General features: G+C 37.8%; 1 protein-coding gene and 1 long non-coding RNA gene across 2 annotated transcripts in view; both read left to right on the plus strand.

Annotated features, from left to right (window-relative positions):
* Positions 1-16,912, plus strand: part of LOC110464163 (leucine-rich repeats and immunoglobulin-like domains protein 1) — a 48,765-nt gene that overhangs the window by 17,680 nt on the left and 14,173 nt on the right. The window lies entirely within an intron of this gene.
* LOC110464167 lies at positions 1,648-5,222 on the plus strand. The gene is made up of 3 exons (XR_002464479.1): positions 1,648-1,719; positions 3,004-3,126; positions 4,180-5,222. It is a non-coding gene; the product is annotated as an uncharacterized LOC110464167 (long non-coding RNA).

Raw genomic sequence — 16,912 nt, forward strand, 5'->3', positions numbered from 1 at the left:
TATCGTAATTACCGCCCTTTGTATATGCTTGTGTGGCTCTCTGACCTGACAGTAACTATGGTCGTTATTACCGCCCTTTTTATATGCTAGTGTTGCTCTCTGACCTGACAGTAACAATGCTCGTTATTACCTCCCATTGTATATGCTAGTGTGGCTCTCTGACCTGACAGTAACAATGTTCGTAATTACCGCCCTTTGTATATGCGTGTGTGGCTCTCTGACCTGACAGTAACTATGTTCGTAATTACCGCCCTTTGTATATGCTAGTTTGGCTCTCTGACCTGACAGTAACAATGTTCGTTATTACAGCCCTTTGTATATGCTAGTGTGGCTCTCTGACCTGACCGTAACAATGTTCGTTATTACCGCCCTTTTTATATGCTAGTGTTGCTCTCTGACCTGACAGTAACAATGTACGTTATTACCGCCCTTTTTATATGCTAGTGTGGCTCTCTGACCTGACCGTAACAATGTTCGTTATTACCGCCCTTTTTATATGCTAGTGTTGCTCTCTGACCTGACAGTAACAATGTACGTTATTACCGCCCTTTTTATATGCTAGTGTGGCTCTCTGACCTGACCGTAACAATGTTCGTTATTACCGCCCTTTTTATATGCTAGTGTTGCTCTCTGACCTGACAGTAACAATGTACGTTATTACCGCCCTTTTTATATGCTAGTGTGGCTCTCTGACCTGACGGTAACAATGTTCGTTATTACCGCCCTTTGTATAGGCTAGTGTGGCTCTCTGACCTGACAGTAACTATGTTCGTAATTACCATTACCGCCCTTTTTATATGCTAGTGTGGCTCTCTGACCTGACAGTAACAATTTTCGTTATTACCGCCCTTTTTATATGCTAGTGTGGCTCTCTGACCTGACAGTAACTATGTTCGTAATTACCGCCCTTTGTATATGCTAGTGTGTCTCTCTGACCTGACAGTAACAATGTTCGTTATTACAGCCCTTTGTATATGCTAGTGTGGCTCTCTGACCTGACGGTAACAATGTTCGTTATTACCGCCCTTTGTATATGCTAGTTTGGCTCTCTGACCTGACAGTAACAATGTTCGTAATTCCCGCCCTTTGTATATGCGTGTGTGGCTCTCTGACCTGACAGTAACAATGTTCATAATTACCGCCCTTTGTATATGCTAGTGTGGCTTTCTGACCTGACAGTAACTATGTTCGTTATTACCGCCCTTTTTATATGCTAGTGTGGCTCTCTGACCTGGCAGTAACAATGTTCGTAATTACCGCCCTTTTTATATGCTAGTGTGGCTCTCTGACCTGGCAGTAACAATGTTCGTTATTACCGCCCTTTGTATAGGCTAGTGTGGCTCTCTGACCTGACAGTAACTATGGTCGTTATTACCGCCCTTTTTATATGCTAGTGTGGCTCTCTGACCTGACAGTAACTATGTTCGTTATTACCGCCCTTTGTATATGCTAATGTGGCTCTCTGACTGACAGTAACAATGTTCGTTATTACCTTCCTCTTTATATGATAGTGTGGCTCTCTGACCTGACAGTAACAATGTTCGTTATTACCGCCCTTTGTATATGCTAGTGTGGCTCTCTAGCATCAACCGGCTTATTACCAGGGTTTTTTTTATGTTTCAGAGAGTCCCTCTATACCGATCACAATTTTAGCTGCTTTATCTGTTGGCCTGGCTGTTATCACTCTACTACTCGTTAATCCTTACAGCTGTCCATGTGGTATGTTTCAGACTTTTTTTATAATCTAAATTTGGCGTAATTCAAAGAGACAGTGAAGACACTGTCAATAACGACTTCCTGAAAATTCGTCACACACACACCCATACTCACACTCCCTAACACCCACACACAACCAAACACACACCCTCCCTCTCACACACCCAACTATACTCACACTCCCTAACACCCACACACAACCAAACGCACACCCTCCCTCACACACACACCCATACTCACACTCCCTAACACCCACACACAACCAAACGCACACTCTCATTCACACTCACGCACACACATACTCACACTCCCTAACACCCACACATAACCAAACGCACACCCTTCTTGACACACACACACACACATACTCACACTCACTAACACTAATACAACCAAACGCACACCCTCACTCACACACACGCACACACACATATTCACACTCCCTAACACCCACACATAACCAAACGTACACCCTCACTCACACACATACACACACACTAACACTCCCTAACACCCACATACAACCAAACGCACACCCTCCCTCTCTCACACACACACACACATTATCACACCCCCTAACACCCACACACAACCAAACGCACACCCTCCCTCACACACACACACATACTCACACACCCTATCACCCACACACAACCAAACGCACATCCTCACACACACATACACACATACTCACACACCCTAACACCCACACACGACCAAACGCACACCCTCACTCACACACACGCACACACATACTCACACTCCCTAACACCCACACACAACCAAATGCACCCCTCCCTTACACACACACACACACACACACACACACACATAATCATAATCCCTAACACACACAAACAACCAAACGCACACCCTCCCTCACACACACATACTCACACTCCTTAACACCCACACACAACCAAACGCACACCCTCCTTCACACACACACAGAAACCCCGCACGAACGTGCTTGAATGCATGTTTTTATTTATTTATCAGTTTCAGTTTTATAAATAATTTAATTATTAAGTGAGATATTTGTATTCTCTGCTTCCTTTCGAGTACATTGCAATGGACACACTCACTCACTCACATACTCACAGCTGTACGATGATGATGATGATGATGATGATGATGATGATGATGATGATGATGATGATGATGATGACAGTTTGATGGTAGCATGGTGCGTTATATAAGTTCAGTCTCTTAAATCTAGAGAACTTCACGAAGAAATTATACTAAAAAGCGAACTGCCAGTGGTCATCTTAATATTTGTTGTTGCAGGAAAACCTAAGATTAAACTTCACAAGAACTTTAGAAGGATTGTTGTTACGATCTGTTTGCTTGGTATTATCGCTGTCGGTATTGCGGTTTGTGTGATTACCAATCTCGATTACTGCAGCACATGTAAGTCGTAAAACGATTTATTATTAATATTTTGTAAATAGAAATCTTTGATGTTATTGGAAGATAGCCTCCCAAACTTTTGTCTTTAGTGCGAAAATTGGAAAACCAAATCTGACCTGCCATTCGTATTTCTAATAAATCTATCTCGGCGATGAATAACTGTTCACCTTTGGTCAGTTGGTATAACCATACAGAAAGTCTTACTTGGTTTTTCCAATTTCCTTTAACAGAGGATCAGGATAACATTAGGTGGATTGGCTCCCAATCTATGGTCAATTTTATTTGTTAAGATTTATTTTACATCAAATTCACACATCACAGAGGCCCATAATTGAAATATTAAATGCTTCCAAATTAGATCAAATAAAAAAGTATCAACGTCATTTCAATAAGAATATTTGCATACGATTTTTTGCTGATTTCTTTTTTAGTTTTCAAATTTTACATCACGGTTTGAAAAGTTGTACTGACCAATAAATATATTTGTTTGTATTAAATGATAACCAAACACAGAATTATTCCATCAGATATGTGTATTACCAGTATTTATAAATGTAAGGAGATTCCTCTTAAGGATATATCAACAGATCATTATTCAGTTGGAAACCGGCCTGCATGAGTTTTTAAGAACTACTTATGTGTACAATCTGGCTAATTGCAATGAATTATCAAGAACATATCACAGACTATGTAGTAAGTGAGTGGGTGTTACAATACGAAAAATATTGTGGTTAAGTAATAAAAGATCACAATGAATTACAATGAACATTTTTTCTGTTTCATGCTACCATAGTGATGAACATCATCTTCGTAACAGAGAAATCTAGCCCCAAAACAATTAAAATCGCTGCAATGGTGACTATATCTATAAAATTATTGGTAAAAATACGTCCGTATTTATTATATCATGGCAACACATTTGAAAGCGAGTTTTTTGTTTTTTGTTTTGTTCTGTAGATTGTTATAATAAATATACATCCATATGTTATATCAATGGTGCATGTACGGTCATTACTATCGTAGAATGTAAGACTTTTATCTTCTATGCTGTAGACAAACCAACATCCGAATCTTGAGAACCTTGGTGAACTACATCCACTTGGTGAACTACATCCACTTGGTGAACTACAACCAATAAATGAACAACAACAACGTGGTGATCAACAGTTTGTTTGTTATGTGATTTAAGGATCCCCAACTAATGCCACAAATCTAATGAATGGTTGGAAGCTGTTTTTGACTACTGCTTTGATAAACCATTTCTGAAAAAAAACATACCTTGCAAGGCTTTTATGAGAAAAACATATAGACGGCATAAACAAAGTGAAATCGACAGCACTGTTTAGAGATTAAATTATATCAGCAGGGCTAGACCGAAATTCGAGCCCCGGACTTCAGATTGATATACCACCGCTCTAACCAATTGCGCTATTGGTCAATAGAAGTGTATTGGGTCCATTGTGCTACTACATTATATCCAAACGGAAATTAAGGGGAGGTTACTGAATACAGGCAAAAAAACACAATCCTTGATGTAAAAGCCAGTTAGCAAAAAACATTGTTCTATACACCCATTTTACTAGGTTACAATTTTTTAGTCATCTTTATCAACCTGTATTTGCAAACATTTGCTTGTGAGTTGTGATAAAGTTTAGGTTTGCTTATGAAATGCATTTGGTTCTACACTTTTAGATGGTTTTGATTATGATCGCCTAATTCTAATTTCGATGAATTATCACGTATAAAAATTAACCTAATATGAGATGTCAGCAACGAAGTATCATTTTTACCATGTATAAATATAGTGCTGTGAGATTTGTACTTTGCCTTCGACATTGCCAACAGAACAGTCAGTCACTTGAACATTTTTCATATATCAAATATACCAGATAGCATACATGTGTCCATTAATGATTCAGTATTTCTTCTTAATAACAAATACCTTGAATAAGCAAACTGTGATATTATCAAATGTCTGTAATTCACAGGCAAAGAAGTTTCGATTAATTAAAATATTGAAATGTTTTTCTCTGTAAAAGACAGCATAATGATATGTGAATATTTATCCTTGTTATTTTAAACGAAATAAATATAGTCTTCCGTCACTGGTATGTGTTACCTTCTGTTTTCATACAATAATTAGTCTAAGAAACTGTTTCTTCTATGGAACCTTTGACTTTTCGACTCTTTGCACTACCATTCCTAATACCAATCTGAAGAAACGCAAACGCTCTTTTGTTATGATGGCTTTCTTTTCAGAAAAGGCGTACGGAGCGTATTTATATATTTGTAAGACCAAGACCAATTTTCTCCAACCGCTTTTTCTCGATCTTTACTTACAACATGACCAACAGGGACGGTTACCTACTAAGCTGTCCGATAAGCGGTACGATTTCGACTTTCCTATACTGAGCCTTCCCTTTCTTGATAGCAACACCAATGCCTCCCTACTACGACATTTACATGTCGCCGTTAATTCGGCACTCAAGAGCGTGGTACGAGTATCACGACTTCCGTGATAAATGTCGGCCGTTGACGAACAAACTTATTAGAAATGTTTTCAAAGAAACGTTGAAGAATTTGGATGAAATTTATGGTCGCCGTCAGGATTTCACAGAGAAATATGTTATGTACCTACATATTACATAGCGTAAACATGTAATGGTTCTTGTGTGGGCTTTGACCCCTTCAACCTGTCGGTCAAACAATGTATTAATATTTTCAAGTGGATTCCGTTTCATTGAAATATGACCAAATACAATGTAATAAGTGCCTAATGGTGCTGTAAAAGACATATTTCACGGTAAAGCTATTTGTTTTATATTCGGACGGTCCTTCGAAATAAGTTTATTCGTACTCCTTGCAATTATTGTTGAATCATTAAAAATAAAATCACAGGCAGAATATACATTCAATGAGTCGCAATTTGTCCACAATAAACTACAAAATGTATAATAAAAAAAAACAGTTGTGCCTTCAAATATGTTATAAGAAACGATTTAGTTGCCTCCATCAAAAGGCTTAAACATTTATCTCCGACACGCCTGTCAAGCCTTCGATTGAAGATCTCAGGGAAAAAAATCTTCTTTTTATATATTGTAGTAAAATGTCTCTGTATTAATTAAATCAATATAGATCGTGCATAATATAATGAACTTGTAAAATAAAAAGTACTAGCTTTATTGCCATTTATTAACTTTATTATCCTAAGTTTGTATAAAAAAAAATGTATTTCAATTTCATCGAAATCTTGTATCAATAAACATATTCGCTATTGAAGGTAGAATGCTAATTAACCTTCCCTCTACATTCAAAACATCTTGACACTTAAGTTCATATTTTTGTTTACAGATAGGGCGTGTCATTACGTTATGTATTTCTATTGTTCAGAATGCAGTTGTGCTGACAGACAAAACATATAATGCTCTTTCAGCTGCCAATCCATACAATTACCGAAACTTTTTACTACCATTTTGTGTACCAATCTGATCAGGATATCAATCGTATTATGACTCTTTATACTTCAGATGGGGAATTGATAGATTGTGGATTTTGAGGTATTTCTGTTATATATATCTTCAACATACTATCTAAACAATGTTGGTTTTACCAGATTATTTGTACTTTCTTCTCTCTGCCTTGCCGTATTGTTTATCAACAGAAATATTTTGCTCGTGAAATCGTGAGAATTAAGGAGTATCACACTGTGTTTTCATACTTAGTCGTGAAAACAATTTTCGCATCGCGAGCACGAGATTTTATCAACATGTGATAAACTGTTTATCATCGATATACCACTACCTTATATATTTCTCGTTTAAAAAAGGTCAACTGAACACAAAATTTTCCAAATGACTTCTCAGCTCAATGATCATCGATCGCAAAACCTCGGTCTGTGAAACAATCCAAACGCCATTGGCTTTTTCCATATGCACATTTACGCTTTAAATGTTGTTGTCATCCTTAGAACATTTCTTTCGTAACTGTACATGTATTTGTTTATGACGTACTGTTTTCTTACGCTGATCACATAGGGTGTTAATCATACTTCCAGTTCGTCACCTGGCGTGAGTAGACATTTTTTTTTCTGAGAAAATAAGTTACCAAATGCCGGAAAATGGGAAAAGCCGTTCTCAAGCTGTCCGCCAGCTGTCCTCTGCTCGTTATCAACTTCTTGTTGACTATTATCAAACTGACAACCCATGATATTGAATTGATCATGCTACCGGTAAGAACATGTATAATAATGTTTAGTGTAGAGTACAGATTATAATGATTGATCCCTTCACTGGCAATATTTCGTTAGGTTCAGTGGCCAGATTTTGCAGGAGATTAGACCTTCCTAAGTGAAAAAAACCAATATAGATACTTTTTTTCATTAGAACATGAAATTAATAAAGAACATATCAGGACTGAGGTCAGACATTTTGCTAAGTTCTTCATAGTTACGATCTGATTTTCAGTTTATCGACGATGTGCTATATATAACTAATAAGACAATCAAACCTTCCGTAACTTGAAATTAAAAAAACAATAAGCTCTCCTACATCCGCTGCTTTTAATTGATCTTTATTAACAACTTGCATGGCTAACACAAACACCTTACTTCTAAGCTGTTTTAGAAGCGGGACGGTTTCGATGGTCCGATCATGAATTGTCCTGCTTCTACAATCAACGATGTTCTTATGGCATTTGATTCAATATTCATTAGCTCACTTGGCATATCACGACTTTTCGTATGGTGTAGGTTGATTAAGAGTATGTGATTTCATAACGAAATATTCTTGTCTTATGTGATGTTATTATTTTTGTAAATGTCCTAAATGGTAAGGACTATATTCATCATACTGTCAATGCTGATAAACCGAAACTATAAAGACACGGTTTGTAAAAATCATCCATAGAAAAAATATCTATTAATTCAACCTTTTGTAGCAACACATTTAAATCGCACTGATCCCGATAAATATTGATGGCGCTGATCGCAAAAAAAACTTTAAACTGACATTTTATTTGAAAGGGGTTGACAGTTAGAAAGGAACAGACTAATGCTGGCATCTGGTATCCTGAGGTTTTACATACGGGTTTTTTGTTGGGTGCTCCATTTTGGTAATGTTTCCCTGTAATACAGAAAACATGATTAAGGTTAAAGACGGTGCATGTATACATTGATAATGATAATAAAAAATAATACACAGCATTTGATATAGCGCCCTACCTAGCTGATGTAAGCCACTCTAAAACACTTTACAGTACATAGAACATACAATTTATACAATAAACATATACATTAATCAACACATATTTTTTAGAAGTCGCAGGAGCTGCCTTACATAATGTATCAGCCACTTACTACTAGTCCTATGCAACCTGGCTAATATCGCCCTATGTGTGCACACTTGCGTGTGTGCTGGCGATGAGTTTTTTCTTTCCTTGTACGATATGAAGGTCGACATTTTTACTTTGATAGTTAGAGTGCCTGTGGTTTTGTAGTCACTACCTGAATTCTCGATTTCAGGTATTGGCACTTCTCGGATCCGACTTTGATTTACATGGCGGGTGTCATTAATAGAGCAGAGATGCCTTCTAGAGCACCTGGTCTTAACCTCCTTGTAATTTTTCAAGGGTCTCTTTTTAAAGTTTTTCTCTTATTCATGCATTAGTTTTATCGATTTTGAGTTCGAAATATGGTTTTGATAACACTTCAGTAATCCCTTGGGTTTTTAAGAGTAAGATAAGCTGTTGAATTGATGCAATTATTTTACAAAGAATGACAAACCCCGTTAAACCTCATGGAGACGTTTCATGTTGGTGATGATATATTTAAAAATGGGCAATTTATTTGTCGAGATAATGGAAATAGCGTATAGCTGTGAAGCTACTCGTGGTCCCATACTTCAATTTGAGAAAAGGATAAGCTACCCTTGTTTGTGCTAAGTATATGTGACCGAGCGATATTTTCATTGTCTTTGAACAACTCTTACATTAAATGCGTCAGTGTCTCCCAAGAGGTAATGGTCATACAGCGAGTTGTCTAGCGCTGACCGGATGTTAGCTCTAACTGCCGGATCGGTCCAGTTCCATGACTTGAGCACAGGAAACAGTATATCAGCATTGTCAGTTATCGTGTTATACAGGGGCAGACTAAAAGTTGTGATAAAGTTTAAGTTTTGTTATGATAAGCATTTGGTTCGACACTTTTAGATGGTTTTGATTATGATTGCCTAATTCTAATTTCGATGAATTATCACGTATAAGAACTAACCTAATATGAGATGTCAGCAACGAATCGTTATTTTTTACAATATATAGATTTATTGCTGTGAGATATGTACTTTGCCTTCGACATTGCCAACAAATTAGTCAGTAAAAAAAATCATATATCAAACATACCAGATAGCATACATGTGTCCATTAAATGATTCAGTATTTCTTCTTAATTACAAATACCTCGAATAAGCAAACTGTGGTATACACAGCTTCGATCACGTGACCGCATCCGGGTTGCGGTAAATGCGGCGGGGCAAAGGTTGTGCAGACATACTTGAGCATTGTTAACTTTTCTCAGCGACGGCTTCTTGTGTACGTATTACATGTGGCGGAAATGGCTAGCAAAGGTTTGCTTGACTACAGATAGTCATTGGATGTTGTTTCTAGAAGGAGATACGATGAAATGTGTGCGTTGATTGACAAAATTGATCCATATCAACTTGACAAGACGAAATGGAACAAAGACATTAATTTTTGGGCAGGTGTGACGTGCGCAGACATTTGTATGTATTTTGTGAACTTCACGAGTGCTTACACTGTAGAAGAGCTGAAATGCTACAAAGGATTGAATGCATACAATCAATTCATCAGCGGCTGGGTGGTCAAGGCTTTGTTATTAAATTTGTTTACAAACCATATGAGCCAATTGCTCTGAATAATTTTGGGCTACCGCAAATGGTACACTAAACACCACATTATACATGGAGCCAATTCTCCACATATACTCAATATACAATGTTCATTTAAACCAATAAACTCAAATTAATAATTGAATCATCCAAATGTACCATTTAACTTTTTATATTCCTTTTGGTTACTGCAAAGTCAATTGTCAATACAACTTTACTGAAATGACGTTTATACACCTGACCCCGAAAACGAAGGTCGAGTGCATCATAATTACCTAAATTATCCCAAAGTGTTTTGCCCCGCAACACCAACAGTTCATAAAGCCGTGCCGTAGTCGAAATAGCTAGCATCCGAAACATGACCTCAAAACCCCGAAAACGAAGATGATGAGTCAATGTGTATAACCTACAGGTTGTTCAAGTAGATGATAGAATCGAGCTCTGTAATGTTCAGATGATCCAAGCTTCCAAAACGCCATTCTGAATTAAAGAGAAAAGAAAACCAGCAGCATCCCCTTCATTTTTTGGGGAACGGGTGGAAGGTTGAAATTTTGTTGCAATCGATTCCTACCATGAGTTTATAACAACATATCGGAGCAAACTCACCACCCAACCTTCTTATTCCCTTGAGAGTTTGAAATTGAGTGTTTGAAAACAAGGTTGAAACTGGAGACAGCACTCTAATTTAAAATGTTATATCAATTTGTCACGTACGCCAAAAATACTCAGCTACATGCAAGGGGAGACAACCCCTATAGCTTTCCAGATCTTTTTACCATAACGATGATGATACAAGTCACTGATGGGGATTAGACCAATGTCATTCCCACCGCAATGTTAAACAACCATATTTGGGAATGGGCCCACCCTGATGGGCCAACCCTTAACGAGGTATTCCTTTTTTGATGTAGCTCCAATAGCTTCAAACCACCATACCCCTCTACCACCAAATGTGGATGTCAATTCGCTCCATCCCTAAATTGGGTCCTCCTGGCCTTTCCATTGAATCCATAAATGCTCGTTTTACAATGGATGATCCCATAATCCGAACCAATATTACTGAAATCTTAAGTCTGGAATTAAGGCATGTCCAGACTTTGTTAAACTTTCATTAACCTAATGTACGACTTGAATGACTCAAACTTCCACCTTCCAGCACTTCTTATTTCCGAGTCTGGAATTTCAGCTGCTGCAGCCGTAGTTGCTGCCCCAATTAGAAAAGAGTTTGATTTTTAGCGTTTTGCATCTACTCCTAAAACTTTGTTTGTGTGTGTAAAACTGAACAGAATTGATAACGCGTCAAGGGCTTACCTCCAAAATGGCACATTAATGGACCGCCAACATTTGGACGCATTTCCAAAATTCTACCCATATGCCTAACCGACACAAAAACCCACCTGTCTGTGGAATCTCCAGTGTTATGCCCTTGCTCCCCTGACCGTTTAAGAGCGCTTTATTTTTTTAGTAAAAGGCCATTTTTCTTTCGAGACACCGAGATATCCTGTATCTGAACAGTATGCTGGACACCCTTGTTTTTCTGCAGATGTATTGCTGTGACCGTTCATGTATATAAGCCACAACTCGCTAACAATCTCCGCCCAGGAGCTCTTGGATTGCATCCCCTTTTTTAGTCTATACTGCTCATCATATAGCCTCCAGCCCGCCGACTTGGCCGCTCCTAAACGAATGGTGTGCATGTACTTTACAAGATCCAATATTTTTAATGGATAAGCAGAACCGTAAATCGACATATAAACCAAAAAACCTTCAGACCATCTCTCAATGGTATAGATCTTTTCCTGTATTTTAGGTTTCATGCACAGCTCACCATTTAGTTAATGAGTATCTTCTGTTCTTTAATGCTAGTAACAATATGCTGTAGTAAGGAAGCCAGGTCTACGAACTGACCAGCAATAATTTTTTGCTTAAGTGTGTCAGGAATGTTAACCCCCCCCCCCCCCCCCCCCCGTAACAGAGGAGAAATATTAACGCAACAGTCCCCTGTGATAGCCATGTAACATAGAAGAAAAATATTAACACTACAGTTCCCTGTGATAATATGTAACAGAGGATAAATATTAACGCAACAGTCCCCTATGATAGCTATGTAATCCAGGAGAGAGAAATATTAACTCTACAGACCCCTGTGATAGCCATGTAATATATTGAGAAATGCTACAGTACCATGTGCCGTATGGGTGGAACGATCTAACCACAGCCAGAGTGAAAATGAAATACATATATTACACGTCAAACTGTCTTGTAATTAATGTCTTCAAAACATATATTTGCAAATAACATCATAACGGTTGAAGAAACCTAATTAGGGCTTAGCCTGTTGTAACACTGACATTGACAAATCGGTCACGGTGAAAAGATAAGATTTAAAAAAATATATATCATACTTTCGCTGTATATAAATGCAGCAATAAATGCTTCAATCAATCAATAGCAATCTTTAGATACAATAGATTAAGGATTGGGTAATCACCCACCTTGAAAATAACGTCCAGTCAAAATCTAAAACGTAAGCAAGACAAGTCTACCACCACATGGCCGCGGACAGGGTCTATCGAATGACTGGCAGACGAAATTATCTCTAAAACATCGTTGTCATACATGTAAACCTTGACTTTATATTCATTTATGCAACCAACAACCTAACTGTATTATAAAATGTTGTCCCTTTAGAGTTTGAAATTGAGTGTTTGAAAACAAGGTAGACTTTCATTTCAGATTTAAATTAATTGGACGTACGCCAAAAGTACTCGGCTACTTGTGCAATAGCCGGAAGTAAGTAAAATGACTATTTATAGGCAAAACCCCTGAGCTGCCACAACCTGATGTTCAGTGTCTTGTAGACACGGTGGTGATTACTGGTATACGTCATTTTAGAAACCGCGGATTATTTCACCTCTAAAGGAAACTTCAGGACCTCAAGAGTCATCAACTGTAAGTACTGTACCTTACTAATTGATTGATAATAAAATTGACAGAAAGTGCAACTTTCAACAGACCGGATTTACTTACAGACTGATAAAGATAGTAAACTCATTCACCCCTGATGACACAATTGAAATTTTCCAATTCAAAGGTTTGAATAGTTAACTATAAAATTCAGGGATGAATGAGTTACGTGCATGATCAGATAACTATATGTGGTACATAGTGTAGGTACTGGGGAGCTGTTCCATTCCATTCCTTGTATGTGTACACCAAAATTTTGTATAAAGCCATGATATATACTTGTGGGTCATAACTACCGTTATAATGAGGCTAGGGTCCCGCAACAATGAAAATTAAGACTACGGAAAATAAAAATGAATGTGGCTTGCTCAATGTTCAGCCGTTGTCAGATTAATTTTGCAGATTTATACAGTATCTTAGCCATTTCATCTACTTATTCCTCTTGCACTCACTTATTTGATAATTACATGCATTATTCCTGCAAACCGAAAGAGTCGACTAAGTGTGGACCCCCTGCTGTGACTGTTAAATCCACTACAGCATTGAGAGGCGACTAATGTGGGCAGTCCGTAGGAAATTGAGATTTTTCACATTTACCGGGCCAGATTCCCACGTGCACATGTTCCACGTTTCTGATATCTCGTCCCTTCTTTCTGATGCTTATCTCTCGTTGACTCACTTTATGTGATAGTGCATCTTGCGCAAGAATAGGTCCACTACATATATTTAGTAGTTAAAGAGTTTTCTAGAGGGATTCTTCTCCGATTTTGGTTATCATTTGGCGGGTCGTCGTTGTGTTTCATTGGGCGAGTCGTCTTAGTGCACTTTCGCTATAGAGCAGGGCCAGCGAGCGTTCTGATATTTAGACTATCAGCGTTCCTTGTCCGCGATGCTCTCAGCTTAATTGCTGCCTTCGGCTGTCTTTAGCCGAGGGGATTATTGGTTTTATATAATAGTTATATTTTCAATTATAGTATATCAGCTCTATCTTCTTGTAATATGATGTATATGTACATGTAACTGTTTTGTTTCACTGTGTCTTGATAAAGAAGCGGATCGCTCCGAAAATTTCACTGTTGGAATTACTTCTTCGCCCCATATAGATGTACACACATATACTTGATAACTGTATCCGTGTGCATTTGCTATGATAACAAAACTGGCAGCTTATTATTTCGCTGATGTCATCAGAAACCACAAAAAATCATCAAAACTTATATATGTATTTTGGTCGATCACTCCGGTGGTCTGCTGATATTTATACATGATCCTGAATTATATTACCGGGAGCTTGAATCCTGTACGACGGATCCAGACTCGAGTTGCACATTACTCTCTTTGTGTACGTTCATTTATGATGTTATGTGTGTAGTCATCGAGGACCAGTCCCTCTCGCAATAAGATGACGAACAGACCAGGTAACCGACCCTCCTTGCCGGTCTACTTAATATGCATATTTTGAGGGCAGTACAAGGTCACGTGATGTATGGTATTTTAACCTGCAGAATATGATGTATAGTGCTGATTACGGAGGATCTAAAAACTGTTGTAATGCGATATTGACATGTGACACTGAAATAAAATAAATTGTATTGTAAAATATAAGTCGACGAATGAAGACATGATGTCCTTTTTTAGCACACCATCATCTGATGGTGGGCTATTCAAATCACGAGGTGCGTCCGTGGTCCGTCGTCCGTCCGTCGTCCGTCGTCCGTCCGTAAACAATTCTTGTTATCGGTATTTCTCAAGAAGTACCAGAGGGATCTTTCTCAAATTTTATATGCATGTTTCCCTTGGTCCTTAGCTGTGCAGGGCAACTTTTGAGACTGATCGGATAAACAACATGGCCGACAGGCAGCCATCTTGGATTTTGATAGTGAAAGTTTGTTATCGCTATTTCTCGGGAAGTACGGGAGGGATCTTTCTCAAATTTTAAATGTAGGTTCCCCTTGATCCCTCGTTGTGTATGTTATATTTTGAGACTGATCATAAAAACAAAATGGATTAAAAGAAGAACTAAACAGATCTTTCTCATATTGCAATGATCGATTCTATTTCTTTCACATTAAGTACTGTACTAGTAAATATGTGAAATGACAAACTCACTTTGAAGGTTGGCTTTCATACACATCAGTATTAAGTTTAGATCAAAAGTTACCTCAAGGTGCATTTACTGTTAACATGACTCGATCAAACAGATTAGAGGAAAGAAGAGAAAAGATCGAACTGACAAAAAACTAATGAAGATGGTACATAGTTGGGCGCCAAGATCCCTCTGGGATCTCTTGTTTTGTTTGCCGAAAGAAAAGCCACACCTGTAGTCTACCGCCAAGCCTCAATCAGAGCCTACCTTATCTTTGTCCCCGTTTCAGTTCAACTCCTATATAGCGACAAGCAATCACAGGGAAGATGTACAGGTGTGAAAACCATCTGTGATTATGTGTCTATTCAATGCAATACACTTAATTGAATTGACTTACCGGGTAAAGTTTTCATACCTGAACCTTCAACTAACACATTACAACATAATTACGGCAGTGTGGTGTATGATCACACCTTTAACCCGCTAAGAACATAGGTCTGTTATTTCAACGGATAGGTGCGATATGCTTGAATCTACCTGAAACCCAATCCTTTACATGTGCCATTGTAATTATCTATGTATAAAACTATCATAAACAAAATCACAACAGTTTATACGTATATACTGGTTTTATTCGTCTGATGGATAGACGTGGGGGGGGGGGGAGAGTAGTTGCTAAGGACTACTTTAGGATACCTTCTAGGATCCAAGATGGCGTCCTTAGCAACCACCTTCCTTAACCTACGGCCCCCACTCTACGTCATAACAACATAGTGTGTGTTTTGCGAGTGCCGTCATCAATTTCGCGTTACCTACGGAATTATTTCCCCTCTTTCAACCGTTAGCTTCTGATTACGGAATTATCTCCCCTGTTTCAGCATTTGCTTCTGATTTCAGGTATTCTCTCCAAGTCTTTCTCACCACTGTTTCGTTGTTTTCTCATTCGCTCTTTAACTCATAGTGAATGACAAGTAACATGAATTAAGATTAGTAACTTATAATATAATGTGCCATATTGATATCATTATGTATAATAATTGAAGAGGGAGTGTCAACAGAGACTCATGCCTAGCTAACACCTATCTAAATAACTTATTTCTACACTGTTTACAAGAAAGGTTACTATATTCATACACATGTATACAGCTGTCTGTATTATCTCGTTCACTCTTTAATTCACAATGAATGACCAATAACATGAATTAAGATAAGCTACTTATAATATAATGTGTTGTACTGATATCAGTATGTATAATAATTGAAGAGGGAGTGTCAACAGAGATACACACCTAGCTAATACCCATCTAATAATCATGTGCGTAAAGATGTATATATAATTATCAAATATTATAAATAAATATTTACATTCTGTATGCTTAGACCCATTGACAAAATTTACATTCATAAATGCATAACACAGGTGTTCATAGAATCTCAGCACGTGGGAACTGATAGTAACCTGATCACACTGCGTAGTAATACACTACAAAAACTACTCACTCGGAACGACCGACCTAGATGCTTAATTCTTACATCTTAAAATAAACTTGAATTTTAACCCAAATAAATGTAAATTTCTGTGTTATTTATGAACTATGGATACATAATTTGCATGCTGTAAATTAATATTTTAAAAAAGTCCACACCTCAGCGTTAACGGAAGTTACACTGTCGTCTGATACATCTGTCAAAATGAACGTCCGAAAACAACTTAGCTGTCAGCTGGACGATGAAACAATAACTTTTGAGCTGGAACTACCCGATCACCAAGATATGTCAGACGAGGAAGTAGAGAGATTTATTTCTACTCTGGATTTTTCATCAATCATTGAAA

This window comes from Mizuhopecten yessoensis, unplaced genomic scaffold (assembly GCF_002113885.1).
Source record: "Mizuhopecten yessoensis strain PY_sf001 unplaced genomic scaffold, ASM211388v2 scaffold10969, whole genome shotgun sequence".
NCBI lineage: Eukaryota > Metazoa > Mollusca > Bivalvia > Pectinida > Pectinidae > Mizuhopecten > Mizuhopecten yessoensis.